Genomic DNA, 15,708 nt, shown 5'->3' with positions numbered 1-15,708 from the left:
CATGCTGACCAGGTATGGCTAGGAATTCCCAATCTGGGGAAAAAGAAGAAAAGGGACAGTTACTGGCATCCCCAGGAAGGCAAGCTGTGTTAGTAAATATAGGTTAGGGAGTGAGAATAGTGGATGGGGTAGGGATGGATAAACTCAGTTACCTAGTGATAAAGAACTCTCAATCTTCTCCATTCACTATAAACAAACACACATTGAGATATCCTTGCCTTTTGTTCCCCACTGAAGAATGAGGGAGCAAAAATCAGGAACTGGGGGGAAGAATCTTGGTGATGTCAATGGAGAGGATTAGGACAAGAAAGCCTGCTGCAGAATCAAGGAAGTCATCATGTTCCAGAGAAACAGTCATACCAAGGGCCAACCTCAGGCTGCAAGGACATACAGGCTTTTGTGAATGACCGGTCAAGATGGTAGAGGAACTACACACACTCTTCCAAATATCAGGAGTTCAAATTCATACCACCCGATATTAAATCCAAGTCATAGGGAGGCTTATTCTAGGTGACTGCTCTGGTGTGTTTGTGTCTCGTTGCTTGGTGCTCGGCACAGGGTTCTCTCCGTATGCTGCATGTATGTATAATAAATGTTCAATTGAATCAGGGCCTTTTTTTTCCTCTCCCAGGGGCAGATGGGAAAGGATGTGGGGTGGCCCCATGTCTTCTGATTCTCTTCTTAGTCGGAGGAGGGAAGCATTTGATTTTCAGATTTAATGAGATCTCCTAAATTAGATTTCTTTTTCATACCATTTCTTTGGTCTTGCTTTTCTCAGACAACAGAATTTTTGTGTCTGCTCTATGCTATTTGTTAGGCAAACCACAGTTTGCTGCACCATTGGAAGGCCTTCTAGTGCCCCACAAAAACTACACTCATCATTTTTAGTGCTAGTCCTAGAGAGCCACATGGAAGGATGACAGAAGCTAACAATTTTGTTACCTTCATTCTTTGGGTCTTGTGTCTGCGTTTCTCAGATTCCCAGTTGTGAAACAAAGTTGGCCATGTCTGCAGCATCTCTGACTGTTGTTGCAAAAGTTGACTGAAACACTGGGAGAGCCCTTGCCATTATGCTGGCTTCACTTGTCAACCAGCGAATTCAGTCCAGGCATAGAGAGGAGCTTTTCTTCTAAGAGGAGTGTGTGGGTCTTCCTCTATAGTATTTTTTTTTTTTTTGATGCGCCAAAGAGCTTACATTCTACTTGGGCAAAACAACATATACACATGTAAGTGAATACATAATATGTACAAGCTAATTTTGGAATGAAAAGTAGCATTGATTGGGGAAATTTGGAAGGATTTCTTTGAGGAGGTGTGTTGGGGGTGTAAGCTCAGTTTTCACTTGGACAGTCTCGGGCAGGTAAAAGTGAGGACTTCTAAACCTCAGAGTTCTCACGAGGCCCCCCAGGGAACAGCTGGGGATGGAGGCGTGAAACACGGGCTATCTCATGCATTTCCACCTCTTCCCAATGGGAAACTTGCTGGGGAGAGCATCCCACCCTTGAGATTGGTCCATGGTCTGAGCACACCTGTTGTTAATTAGCTAGGGGCTGAGAGCACGCATGGTATTCACGTGCAAACTATGCGGCGGAAGAGCTTAAGTAGGGACAGGAAAGCCTGAAGGCCTTCTTCTGGATTCAGAGTCCCCCTCCGGGGGCTCTTTTTGCTGTGGGGCCCTTGGAGGGAAGAGGGTCCCTCCCCTCTTCCGCTCCCATCCTCTTGCTGTATGATCCTTGCCCCTTGGGAGGAGGAGGATTCCTCTCTCCTGAGAAAGAACTCACCCTGCATATGGATAGGCAACTAAGACCCTGAATAAAGCCTAACCCTTGTTTGACTCTGGAAAGTCTCTTCTCTTAATACGTTTATCTGGTTGGCCTCCAAAGACCAGTGAAAAGGTAAGTAGACTCGGGTAGCTCATCAGCCTCTAGGCCAAACAGAGGTGGAATTTTAGCTAAGCATTGAATGGAGCTAGTGGATCCAAGAGGTGGAATGAGCAGTATAGTTAGTCACTATGAGGGACAGCCTCTGCGTAAAGAGATGGGGAGTGCACACGTAATAGCAAATAGGCTAGTTTGGCTGCATTGTTGAGTAGCTCATCTGTACTGGTGGAGAATTTCGCACATCAGTAATATTATAGGTCCAGACAAGTGTGTGTGTGTGTGTGTGTGTAGTTCATTCAGGTTTATAAAACCCTTACTCTTAACAACTCTGAGGTAATTATAGCTAGTATTTATATAGTGTTTTAAGTTTGCAAATTGCTTTACAGATATTTTATTTTCACAACAATCCTGGAAAGTAGAGGCTATTGTTATCCTTATTTTATAGATGAGGATACTGAGGCAGATCACAATTAAGTGACTTACCTTGTCACACGGCTAGTAAGTAGCTAAGGCCAGATGTGTACTCAGATCTTCCTAACCTCAGGTCTCAAATTCTATCCACCTACCTGCGTAAGTAGATAATATAAGTATCACCCTATTTGACTGATGTGGAAAGTAAGGCACACGGAGATTAAAGTGATTGCTTATCACAGAGCTTATCATCAGAGACAGAGTTTGAACATAGATCTCCTGCCTCCCAAGTCAGCACATGCACTGTATGTTATCTGTGTTTAATTTCTAGTAGTATGGGGACCTGAGATGAATTGGATTATCCAATTCTTTTGCCTGTAGTTTTGGGGGAGAAAACCCTTTTAATTTTTAATAGTTGATTGTAATTTAATTTAAATTTTTATTATAAATTAATTATAATTTAATAATTGATAATACCCAGTGTCATTTTTTGACTTGCTACATTGCATACCTTTATTATCTGGAAATAACTAGATCAAAGTTCACTTTTCTTTCTGTTATCTTGTTTTTATCTTGTTCATTTGAATTCTGTGGGTATGGGTCATCCTATGTATTTTTTCTTAGGACATCTATGGATTTTTAAATTAATTGATTTTAATTATAAACAATTTTAACTTAATTTTAAGCGGTTTAAAAATCAATATATTTAAATGAATGAATTAGGATTTAAAAGTAGTTTTCAGTTGGTTATTCATGTGACACACATAGTTACCTATAGCCAAACTTCTGCATCTGTAAAAATATATGTTTTAAATAACTTTCAGCTGTTTGACAGTCCACAAGGGAGTTCAGAATGCTCCTCATCTTTTCCCCATCTGACATATTTCCTTCACAGGACAGAAGAGATATAGGACAATAGTAGGGATGGAGCAATCAAGTGAGTGTTTTTTGATCATAGGACTGACATGAGCCTGTTTATTTATAGGCCGTAGAGAAGGATCCAACAGATGGAGAGAGACTGAAGATCAGTGAAACTGGGGATGACAGAGGGGGCAATGTATTGGAAGAGAGGGGATGGAATAGAATTGCCTAGAGGAGTAGGTCTTGGTAAGGAGTAAGGCTACCTCTGTGTGAGACAAGTGTGAAGGAGAACATTGTGGCAGAAGGAATCAGTGATATGAGATGAGGAAGAGGGAGCTCACCATAAATGGCTTCAATTTTTTTTTCTGTAAAATATGAGGCAAACTTTGCAACTGAGAGGGTGGAGGGAGAAGGAGCCATGGGAGGTGTTAGGAGGGATGGAAAAGTTAGAACAGACAGTGAAGGGGAGTAGGATAGAGAGTTGATAAGAGAAGTGTAGGATTGCTTAACAGTTATAATTAAATTCATTAGTGAGAACGCAATTGAAAATATGTAACATAAATTTGTAGGAGACCCAGTTAGAATGGCTATGTGATTTTCTCCACTTACTTTCAGCAGCATGTGTGTGGGAGGGAAGGCAATGGATGGTGGGAGAGTCATTCAAGGGTGAGGCTTGGTAAAATGTAACTGGTGATATGATAAAGGGACCAGAGGCTCTACAGGACAGTGTAGAGTTGAATTGGTTCACCAAGGGATCAAGATGGGAAAAAGAGTAGAGAGTTGCTAGTGCGAGGTGATGGTCTGGAAGAGGGCTGAGGGATTTAGAGATTGGAGGTCATGATGGGGTTAAGGAGTAGGGTTTTGTAAGAGAAAGCAGAGGGCAAGGTGGAAAGCCAATAGATTAGGGTCAGATAGGGGGATTGTGGAATTCTTGAACATGCAGGTATGGTACACTTGTGGGTAATGGTAAGATCAAGGATAGGACCATCTTTGTGTGTGGCTAAAGTGGGGTGAATGAGTATGAAATGGTAAATGAATAGGTTGAGGAACTAGTGATTAAAGTATTTAAAGGAGAATCAATGTGTATGTTAGAAGTCCTCTAGTAGGAGTTGGAGAGGAGAGAGAAATTGTGAGGCAGGTACTGGAATTGGAGAGGAAGTAAGGGCAGTGACCTTGAGATCTGTTGACAATAGCTTCTAGGATTTTTAGTGAGTGGTAGATATGAATAACATGGACCTCAAAGGAAGAGAGATTACTGTGTGAAGATGGCAGGGGAAAAACTAGGAAATGGTGATGATGATCAAGGGGAATTTGACCAATCAGCTGAGAATGAGACTGCAACCAGTATTGGAAAGGGTGGTTAAGGAGGCTGTTTTGTCAGGAGGGGGTTTCAGTGATTGCTAGAAGATGGAGAGGGACTGGAAAAGATTTAACATGAAGATAAATTTGTTACTTTTGGAACAGGCATTCCAGAGGGCACAAAGGAAGGGTGGGTGGTGTTTGATTGGGACTTTGGGGTGAGAGAGTTGAGAGGGATGAGAATAAAGAATCAGGTGGAGCATGGAGATTGGGGTTTGGATAGGGGTTCATAATCACTGAGATGTATCAGATATGACCAGTTGTGAGAATGTTTATCTTAGAGTGAAAAGGCCATTCCTTTTGATGGAGGAGGCTAGCCATCAGACAGGAAAAAAGCATAGCATGTGATGAAATGCATAGTCAGATGGGAGGCCCTATCTCATTACTGCTTTTTCCTCTGAAGACTGGAGATTAGGTAGGACATGGGGCAGCAGGAGATGAAAGTTATGCCTTCCACCAACTTTCCTCTTCCTGTTCCCTCAAGGGAAAGGCACAACAGGAAATGGAAGACCTGATGCTCTCCGCATTACAGGTGGGAGATGAGGCTGGCAGCAGAAGGTGGAAATTGTCTTGCACTACTGCAGAACCCCACCAGCCTGCTCTCAGGAGATAAGACTAGTAGATGATGAAAGGGAGTATCAGAGGAAGTTATATCTCCTTACTGGAAGCTTGAGATCAGGTAAATTCAGCAGTTTTGCCTGCTGGGGGACTTTGAGTTGGGGCAAATGGAAGTCAGCCCAGCCCCTTGGCACTTTGCCGCTTTTTCTCAGGACATGGGCAGCAGGAGATGGAAAGTCAGTGGTCTTGGTTAGAAGAACGTGTGGTTCCTCTCCAAACCTAAGACTGAAGATAAGTGGATATAGCAGGTGATGGAAGGAATACATGGTCACAAGTCAGAGGAAAAAAGTACTTAAAAACAATGCTTTGAGAACTGGTAAGAGTCTGCAGATGAATGCAAGAGTATGTGGAGCTGCAGTTAAGGTAGAGAAGAAGACTTCATGGGATGGCAGAGATTATTTTTGAGATAAGGGTTGAATCTGTAAAAATCCACACTAGTATATGTGTGGTTAACCAAGTCCTGCCCACATTTCTTATCCCAATAAGCATTAAATGGTGCTTAAGTTTCAGGCCAATTACCTGTTTTTTACATTTCTGGTTCTTCTGAAACATGTCCATTAAGTAACCTTATTGAGAGTCAAAATTCTGTTCCAACTCCTGATAGTAGTAACTGAATCCTAGAAGAGCAGTAAGTAGTGCTTGAAAATTCTTTAAATGTGGCTAGCAGCATTTCTGTCTTCTCAGGGTCAGTACTTATATCCTGCTGAGACACTTATGAGTTGCTCTGCCAAACTGGCAATTGTCACATGACAGCATCAGACCAGAAGTTACTAGTAATCTTTGTTCTTTCAATGTCTTTTCAACTACAATGAGATCATCCAGCCACATCAACACCTCCAAGTGCTTTCTATCACCAACCATTTTCCATGAGTCATTGAAAAGTGGTAGTGCCCCAAAGAATCACTTGGCATAAGTTCAAACACTGTGACCTCTGGACAATCATTAGAAAGTGTGTAAGGCCAAAAGCAGATCCTTCTCTAGCCCCTACACTTATAAACATTATTGCATTATTTCTGTGTCAAGTTCCTTCTACAACTCAGAAATTTGTGTGTGTGTGTGTGTGTGTGTGTGTGTGTGTGTGTGTGAAGGGGTAGGGGGAGGGAGAAATGTCCTGAAAATGCTAGTATTTTCTCAGATGGAACTTTAGTAATACTAGTTGAAGCTTATAATCTTCCCCTTACGACTACAGATCTTATTGCTACTGAGTCACTGTCTTCTGAAGAAGGTTGGCATGTCATTGATGGCTACTACTAATGTCACTGGGTGCTGAGGAAGGTGTGGGTCTGGGGGCACTGGCTTTTGAAGTTGGGTTTTCCTCTTTGGTGAGCCTTCTAGGTTATTTTTCAGTTTATTTTTTCTCACCAGAAAGGATTTATATTTGTTCATGACCTCCTGGTGGGGGTTTATTATAACTACTTTCCAAATGACCCCTTAAATAGTACTTTTTGGGGGAAATATTTTAGTTGCTTACAGTTTCAGATAGTTCATATAGTACATATAGAAAACCACTGTTTTTCTTCCTATATAATAGTATCTTACATTACCTCAAACAAGTCTGCAATATAATCAGCGTCCTTACAGTACCATCATGATCCTAGTCAACAGAGAATCCCTAAGATCAGTGGTATTCGAGCTTCAAGTCCTGCTAATATTCACTAATTTTTCAATAAATAGTTATTGAGCATACTCAGATGGATGATTCACAGTCATCCAAGTCATGTTTTGCTTCCCTCAAATACTTCCAGCAATAACCCAAATTAAAAAAAAAAAGTAATGGTTCTTTGATATCTATTATGCTTATTTGAATCAATGTTTCTGGAGTTTATAGTGAGAAACTTGATGTGAAATTATATCCTAGATTTTAAAAAGGAGAAATCTTCTGTAAAGCCTACCAGCATGTATTATACCAATATAAATGACTTATGGATGAGACTATTGGTGTATACAACTTAGACTTTGTAACATTGATTCCTATACATCCCCCACCAAAAAAATCAATAGCTCTTAATTAATGCTAAAATAGGTAGTAATAGCTTGATCTAGTTCTAAAAACAACTTTAATCCATAAACATGCCAAGTACGTTCCCAGAAATGTAATTTTCCCCTTAACTACTTCTAAATTTGATGGGGCTGGTTTGGGGAGTGGGGTGATAAGTATTGAATTCTGCAGCCCAAGCCCACATCTAGTATGTTACTCTTGCTAGTTGTACCAGAAACAGAAGTACAAGAACAAAACATTTAATTAAAACATAAAGCAACAAATAACAAGAGTGTAAAATGGAAAAATACCCATTCACAAAGGGAAATTACAGTCTAATTCTGTTTTAATCCCTCTAATTTTCCAACTTCGTTGGATGACACCATCCCTTGGCAATGAACTGGCCACGTAATGCATGTGATATTCCCTGATTCCTGGATTCTTTCTCAAGAGTCCCTTGCAGTAGGATGAAGAATGTTTGAACTCTCTTGCCTCAAGTCAGTAGTCATGACCATGGTCCGGACCGTATGCCAAGTTCAGAATCCCATGTTTGCTGCCCCACATGATTACTCTATCCTGATCTTAGCTCTGCATGTTGCCACTCCCTCAAGCTTTTGAAATACTGCTTTTTAAATATTGCACCTGATAGAGCCTCTTCATCATAGTCCTCTTCTGGTGACATCACACCAAGTCCTCTTGCCTCTAAGCACTATGGGGAAGTGAAGCCCTTAGATATTCCCCTTATATTTTCCAGTTTTAAAAAAAATGCTTCCTGAAATCTCACCAAATGTATAATACTTCTGTAAGTATATATCATAAGCATTAATTAACTGGCATATTGAGTGTCACAGGTAGTTATCCCAGATTATATAGTAAATACATAAACATATGATACATAGCATATACATCAAAATAGCATGAGGTAGACCAGACACATAAATCACAATCAGAAGCAGAATACATAGCAAAGTTACAAATGTTAGGCCAAATACATAGGTTACATGTAATACTTAACAAATGTTAAGGTTATATACAAAGTACACCTTACATGTAATTAATCAATGTACATCTTTTGTCTTTACATGTAATCTTTCTCATTACCCCTGAAGCTTCTTATCTCAGACGGGTCACTGGTTAGATTTTTCTCAACCTTGTGTGATGCTCTTTTGTACCCTCATTATCCTCAGATTTACTGGCCTGAAAATCAAACATTCCCCAATCTTGACCATAATCTCTTCTTTTTCTTTTTTTAAATTAATTTTTTGTTACATTTTAAGTTTTGAACTGTCTTCCTCCCTTCCTTCTTTACCTCACACTAGAGAAGGTCATCATTTGACACAGATTTGTAAATATATGTAAAACCATACTTTGCCCACTTTTATTTATCAATTCTTTCTATGGAAATAGATAGCACCTTCATAGATCCTTTATAGTTGATTTGAGTATTTGTAGTACTCAGAATAATTTGGTTGTTCACAGTTATTCTTTGAATAATACTGCTGTTACAATGTTCTCTTGGTTCTGCCCACTTCACTTTATGCAAGTGTTTCCATGTTTTCCTAAAATCAACCAGCTCATCATTTCTTACAGCACAATAGTGTATCATCACAATCATATATCACAACTTGTTTAGCTATTCCCCAGTTGACTGGCATCCCTCAATTTCTAGTTCTTTGCTGCCACAAAGAGAGCAGATAAATTTATTTTAGAACATAAAGGTTCTTTTTCTTTTTCCCTGATCACTTTTGGAAATATACCTAATAGCTATACTGCTGTGTCCAAGGGTATGCACAGTTTTATAACTCTTTGAGCAAAATTCTATATTACTTTCCAAAGTGGTTGGATCAGTTCACAGTTCTACCAACTGTGTATTAATATCCTGATTTTTCCACATCCCCTCCAACATTTGTTGTTCCCCTCTTCTATCATTTTGGCCAATTTAATAAGTGTATGATATCTCAAAAGTTGTTTTAATTTACATTTCTCTAATCAGTAATGATTTGGAATATTTTGGGGGGCTTCTCTTCTCCTAGATTTTCCTTCTCTTCTATGCATTTGCTTCCCAAGCTATTTCTTTCTTTTGTTTCTTTGGTGAGACTGGCCAGTGCAGATTCCAGTTTTTCTATTCTCATTATTTTTGTTGTGCAGGCCATAAATTCTGCTCTAATAATTCTCATTTCTCTTTTGAACCACTCAGGAACTGTGCTGTGGTTCCAAGTTCTCTTTAAATTCCACAGGGTCCTGTGTCTCATCAAGTGTTGTATCATTTTCCTTTGTTTCAGACTATCTATTCATATATGTTTGAACTTGTTTCCTAGCTCTGGAAATTATGTTTCTTTCTGCTATTAATGTTTTCTTGATTTATTTGCTTATGTTCAAAGTCTTAGAGATTTCTTCTTCCTGAGATCTCTGTGATTTCATGCTCCTTTCCCCCCACCCCCACTGTTCACTTTCTGACTCTTTGACTCCTCTCTGATGGTGGTTTCCTTGGGGGCTGAATCTCAAAGCATCCCAGTCTTCTTCCATGCTGGATAATTGACATTACATCAAGCCTTCAAGTGACTTTGGATGGATAGAGCTGTCCCCAACTGGGTGCTGAACATGTTCTCTCAGGTTTAGTGGAGTGTGGCACTGCCCTCCCCATATGCACTATGTCTTATGTCACTGTTCTGTCCCAGTCACTGTGTTCCTCAGTTCTCTGTTCTGATATGGCAATTCAGAGAGGTTCCATGCTGGTGCTATCAGTTGGTTTTTGTAGTTTAGGTCTGCAAGGTTCTGGGAGGAGGGGGTAGGGTGACATGTAGTGTTGAACTCTATTTCCAGCCCAGACAAGTTTCTTGTTTCATTTCCTCTCTTCCTGGCTCTCCTGCAGAGATCTTTCTGAAGCATAGACTACTACCTGCTATAGTGCTGGTTGTGTGGTCTCAGCGAGCTTCAGTGGTCTGGAGAAGGCAGGCTTGCTATATGTCCTGGAACAAGGAAACTTCCTCAGTCTGAGACAAGATCACCAACGGCACCAGAGAGGAGGCAAAATTGGAGTATATGGGATGTAGTTTTGTTGTGATCGCATGTGGGTTGGCCAATGACTGTAAGCAGGGAATATGGGGTAAGGGTACTAAGTGAGCTCAGTGTATCAGAAACTTCATGGGTTTGTTGTTGTTTTGCCTTCTTTGGGATCCTGAGTGTCCTAAGTCATGGAGACTGCTGAAGTTCTTTTTTCTTTGGTGCATAATTGCTGTTTTGCAGAGGTCTGAGAAGTCATGGGCATCAGAGAAAACGACTGCTTGTCCATCTGTTTTCTCATGTGATGAGGAAGTCTCCCACCTCTAGTACTTTGTCATGACAATGGACAAGTCATTGAACTGTTTTAAACCACAGTTCTATAATTTGTAAAATCAGAGTTGTAGGTAGTCCCTGCCTCACAGCGTTGGTTTATAATAATTTGTTGTTTAGTCATTTTGGTCATTTCTGATTCTCTGTGACCGCATTTAGGGTTTTCTTGGCAAAGATATTAGAGTGATTTGCCATTTCCTTCTCCAGGTCATTTTACAGATGAAGAACTGCGGCAAACAGGGTTAAGCGACTTGTCCAGGGTCACAGAGTTAGTGTCTGAGGCAGGATTTAAACTCCAGTTTTCCTGACTCTAGACCCAGTGCTATATCCATCATGCCATGTGGCTGCCACTTCATAAAATTAACTAATAAGATGTTTTAAAGTTTGCAGACTGCTTTATGTATATAATCTGATTTGATCTTCATTATGAGGGAGGTGCTATTGGATTCATTTTATAGAAGAGAAAACTGAGCCTGACAGATATTAAGTGAGTTGCTTAGGGTCAGATAGCTAATAAGTCAATTGAGGTCTTTAGATCTAGGGCTCTATCCTGACTACACCACCTAGCTGCTCCTCCCATGGTAGAAATGGGGCAGAGAAAATAATTTTTTTTGGCAGTACCCTACACTGATACAGTGCTTTATGGTTTACAAATGCTTTAATACACTATTTCATCTGATTCTCTAGCTCAGGTATTATTGTTCCCATTGAACAAACTGGAGTTTGTGATCTGAACTGAGAAGCTGTGATCTGAACAAAATCACAGAGCTGCTAAGTGATAGAGACATCATTCCTTGGGCTTCTGAGTTTGCCTATTGTTCTCTGCAATTCACTTTTTTTTTCATATTATTTAAAATTTGTAAAATTTATTTTAAATTTCAATATAAAAAGACAAAAAAAGAGAGAACATTTCCATGCACAACATAAGAGGATTCAATATAAAATCATGAATTTTCATTTCACACTATTTATTTTTAGTTTTACTTTGAAAAATTATACAATAAATCAGGCACATTATTTTCAAAACTACTCTGTTTTTCTGTGCTTCTGATGGAATGCTAGACACTGCTCCAGCCACTGCCCTCACGTTCAGTATAGCCGCTGCCCCTAGTTAGCCACTGCCTCCAGACCCTCACATGCCCCACTGAGCAGCAGACATTGCTTGACCACATCATCCATTTAACCTCACTCAGGACCACAATAGCCAGCCAATCAGAAAACCAAACCACCAGGATGTTGACCAGGATGTCTGACCACCAAACCACAGAAGGGGCTTTCCTTAAGATGGCACTTGCACAATAATAGTAAAGAACTGACCTAAAGTAAACTTATGATGTACAGAAGCTTATTATAATATCATTATCATACATAAATGCCCCCCAATGAGTTTTTCTGTATGCATTATTGGAAATCAAATGTACAGTTCCACTGAGGCTGGGACCCCTCTCCTATTGCCTAATCCCTTGACAAACTGCTCCTGCCTTTTTAATATTCATATATTATTCATATTTTCTGTTGTGTAATCAGCATCATATGCTCTGTAAAACTGCCATCTTAACTTCCTGAAATTGCTAGCTCCTCTAAGGAACTTAGCCTGCTTACCTGAGCACGAAACCTTAAAGTCACAATACATGCCTTTGCTTGGCTTGGAGACAGTCTGAGTCTGTGACTTCTCTCAAGATGACACCACCACCACATAACCTGATTCTCATCATTTCCTTCTAAGTTTTCTTTTGTTCTTTGAATTTTAATTTTTTTCTCCCTCTCCACCCTGTAATTCACTCTCTTTTTTAATTCCCTATTCCTTCTTCCCCAATACTCTCTCTTCTCCTCAAATGGAGCACGTAATAGAAACAGAAATCAGAAATTTGTTCAGTGACTGTATCTAATGGACTTAATCTTGCCATGCTACGAACTCTATGGGATATTCACAGAGTGACCTCAGTCCTTGCTGTCCAAGTGTTGAAACCCCTGTTATATCCTTAGCACATTCCATAATGGCTTATGTTAGATTTTTTGATGACATGAAAAAACTGTCAGTTTTAGAATCTCTAATCAGAAAATACTTAGATTAAAATTAGTTTAATCAAATTGTTTCTGACAGACTTGTGCTGAACAAAGAGTAGAGAATTGTCTATCACAGCTCTATTTTCTAGCAAAACTGAATGACTAGATGTTTGTTCCCTGATCTCATCTTGTACTCTTCTACCTTTTTTTATGTACTACCCAAGATATTCTTTTTCTCTCATCTCTGCCTTTTGAAATTCTCTTCTTTCAAGACCCTGCTCAAATGCCGTATTTTCTTCATTGACTTCCTTTATTCTGCCAGCTGAAAGTGAACTCTTCTTCCTCAAATATTTGTATATGTGTTGTACCTGCCTACTCCCTGATTTTAGTTACTTAATACTGCTTCTATCCCCAGTAACACCTTAGTGCAGCTACTCATTAACACCCACCTGGACTATTTTAACAGCCTTATGGTAAAGTGGAAAGAACACTGTCTGTGAAGTTAGAAGTCCTAGTGGACTAGATGACCTCTGAGGTCTCCTTCAACAAATAGGTTTCTCTCTCATTCTTCCAATTAATCATTCTTAGTGCTGCTAGAATAATTTTTGCATGTGTGGTTTTGTGTGCCCAGATGATTATACACTCAATTTAGCCTCTCAGGCTAAGATGCAACAGAATATGGATCAGTCCTCTGTGGCTTGAGCTAATTTTGGTCCAAAAATTAACACCAAGAAAACACAGGTTATTCACTGACCAGTACCACACCATCCTTATGTGGAACCATTGGTTACAACAAATGGAGAAATTTTGAATTCTACAAACAAGTTCACTTCTCTTGGCAATATACTTTCCAAGGATATCCACATCAATGGTGAATTGATATACAAATTGCCAGAACCAGACCAGTGTTTGGGAGGCTCTGAAGGATAGTGTGGGAGAGAATAGGTATTAGGCTGCCTACCAAATTGAAGGTCTATAAAGATTTTGTGCTGACCTCATTGTTGCAGGTTTGTAAAACCTGGATAGTAAACCCATGCCATGCCAGGAAATTGAATTGCTTCCATTTGAATTGTCTTAGGAAGACTCTGAAGATCACCTGGTGGCAGGATAAGGTACCAGACACTGAGGTCCTTTGTGGAAGTGACCTGCCAAGTATTCCAATTCTACTGCACAGAGTGCAACTCCATGTTGTTAGAATGCCAAATGTGTGTTTGCCTTTTACAGAGAACTCACACAAGGCAAGTGCTTACATGGGGGTCAGAAGAAGAGATATAAAGACACTCTTAAGGTGTCTCTGAAGAACTTTGGAACTGATTGTGAGACATGACAGATACTGGCACAGGGTCACCCAGCATGGTGTGCCTGCCTCAAAGAAAACAGTGCTCTTTGAACAAAAGGGATTTGCAGTATTTCAAAAGAACTGTGAGATGTGTAAATTTAGAGATATCTCCATTCCAAATGTTCATATGGACTATTTGTGCCTGACCTGTGGTAGAGTCTTTCTAGCTCATATTGGTCTGATCAGCCACAGTTGGCTACACTATACGTTGACCCCAACATAATGATGTCATTTTGGTCTTCTTCAAGAACAAAGGACAACAACCAACCAACCAACTGAAAATAATCTTTATGCATGAATATCCATTCTTAAAAATCTTTAGTGACCTATTAAGTTTAACCTCCTTTTCTAGGCATTCAAGGACCTCCATAATCTTGGGCCATACCTTTCAACCTTCACTCTTATTAAAACCCCTTTCTGTACTTTGTGCTTTATCCAGCTTGAACTACTCTCTACATCCAAATTCATCTTTGGTTCCTGTTCTCCATTTTTTTCCTATGCCTATAATATCCTTCATCATTTTAAAAAATGTAATTTTTATTTTACTTTTTTTCAATTGTCATTTTTCTCTACCTCACCTCCCCACTTGTGGGGGAGGGGAGAAAAAAACTAATCTCACTATAGTCACCTTCTGATTCCTACCGATCCTTTGCTAAATTCGAATGGCTACTCATCCAAGAAACCTTTCTCTCATCGCACATAGTACTTTGAACCCCTACAATAATCTTTTCCTTATCTTTGTCATCCTTCTACCAGACCAAGATCTTCATGAAAAAAGAGCTTGTCTTTTATAAACATTTTATGTCCCCAGGAACAGAGCTCTTTGCACATAGTAGTAGGCACTTAGTGTTGAATTCAGTGATGGAAAGGATGATATTTTACGTTCCTCCTACAAGTACTCTGCACATATGTTCTAGGTCCTAGGACATTTGTTGAAGTTGCTTAAAGTTGATGTAAAAAGGAAACAGAATTATGAGATTTACAGTATTTTAGTTCAAATAATTAGAAGTCAGGAGGCTGTGAATAAAGTGCCCTATAACTGATATATATGGGGATGTGTGGAAGTCCAAGAACAGAGAAGTAAAGATCTCTCACCTTATTTATGCATTTATATTTCAGTTTAATTATCATCTTGAATCTCCTTTCTAGACTGGATTTCTTGAGGACAGGGATGGCATTTTATTCATCTTTGCACAACATTTGTAGTCAATGAGTAATTTTGGTTGGTTCAAATACATTATGCCAACGTGGGTGTTGTGCTACCTTTCTAAATTGCAGCTGATGAAGTATATAGGTCATTCACATGAGCTCATGCCTGAGGGAGAGTGGAAAAATCAGGCTTTTTGCTCAGCATCAATCATTGTCACCTCTAAGTAGAATGGATGCATTAGTGGTCTCCCTTCATTATGTCCAAATCTCAGTTTACTTCAATGACCAAAAGCAAGTGGGATTGTGGATGAGATTTCTGAGGCTGGATCTGTATCTACAAAGAAGGAATAACCATTTGAATGTGGACAACTTAAGCTCTGGGCTTGAAACATATGCAAGTAAAACACTGGAGTCTCAAACCTTATAAATAACTGTGCAATGCATAATGCTTAGCCAAATTTAATAGGCACCCTCCTATTTAGTTTTATAGATTATATTATTGTTTTATACATATATGCATATATATATATACACACACTATATATTATAAATATAACAGGCACCCTCCACTAATTGACCAAGATAGGAAAACCCTTTGTGCAAATGTTAGCACCTATTTTAATGTCCAGATACTAACAATTTTTGCTTTTGTTCAGATGCAACTGGGTTTGTTTGCATAATTTTACTACTGTTTGCATTTTTATAATTTTTCCTCCTGCAAGTCCTCAATATTGTATGTTGTTGTGAATTAACATCACAAATATGCCTTTGTT

The sequence above is a fragment of the Notamacropus eugenii genome, chromosome 4 (genome assembly GCF_028372415.1).
Source record: "Notamacropus eugenii isolate mMacEug1 chromosome 4, mMacEug1.pri_v2, whole genome shotgun sequence".
Classification (NCBI taxonomy): Eukaryota; Metazoa; Chordata; class Mammalia; order Diprotodontia; family Macropodidae; genus Notamacropus; species Notamacropus eugenii.
This window is presented reverse-complemented; position numbering follows the sequence as displayed.